Source organism: Chiloscyllium punctatum, unplaced genomic scaffold (assembly GCF_047496795.1).
Source record: "Chiloscyllium punctatum isolate Juve2018m unplaced genomic scaffold, sChiPun1.3 scaffold_1268, whole genome shotgun sequence".
Classification (NCBI taxonomy): Eukaryota; Metazoa; Chordata; class Chondrichthyes; order Orectolobiformes; family Hemiscylliidae; genus Chiloscyllium; species Chiloscyllium punctatum.
In genome coordinates, this window is record NW_027311002.1 from 3625 (window position 1) to 4530 (window position 906).

Genomic DNA, 906 nt, shown 5'->3' on the forward strand with positions numbered 1-906 from the left:
TACACGGGGGAGGGTCCGCCCTCGAAGGCGAGACCGTCGGCAGAACCGCCGGGTCAAACCTGGCTGAGCTACCCGGCTTACAAGTCTCAAAGTCGGGTTGAGCAGTCACGTTCACTCCCATCGACTTTTAGACCACTTCCCACGGTTCGAAATGCACGAAAATCGGCCTGTACACGGGGGAGGCACCCGCCTCGAAGACGAGACCGTCGGCAGAACCGCCGGGTCAAACCCGGCCGAGCTACCCGGCTTAAAAGTCTCAAAGTCGGTATGAGCAGTCACATTCACCCCCATTCCCTTTTGGACCACTTCCCACGGTTGGAAATGCATGAAAATCGGCCTGGACACGGGGGAGGCTCCCCCCTCGATGACGAGACCGTCGGCAGAACCGCCGGAACAAACCCGGCTGAGCTACCCGGCTTACAAGTCTCAAAGTCGGTATGAGCAGACACGTCCACCCCCATTCCCTTTTGGACCACTTCCCACCGTTGGAAATGCACGAAAATCGGCCTGTACACGGGGGAGGCACCGGCCTCGAAGACGAGACCGTCGGCAGAACCGCCGGGTCAAACCCGGCTGAGCTACCCGGCTTACAAGTCTCAAAGTCGGGTTGAGCAGTCACATTCACTCCCATCGACTTTTGGGCAACTTCCCACGGTTCGAAATGCACAAGATTCGGCCTGAACACGGGGGACGCTCCCCCCTCGAAGGCGAGACCGTCGGCAGACCCGCCGGGTCAAACCCGGCTGAGCTACCCGGCTCGGAAGCGCCAAAGTCGGTATGAGCAGTCACGTTCACTCCCATCCCCTTTTGGACCGCTTCCCACGGTACGAAATGCATGAAAATCGGCCTGTACACGGGGGAGGCACCCGCCTCGAAGACGAGACCGTCGGCAGAACCGCCGGGTCA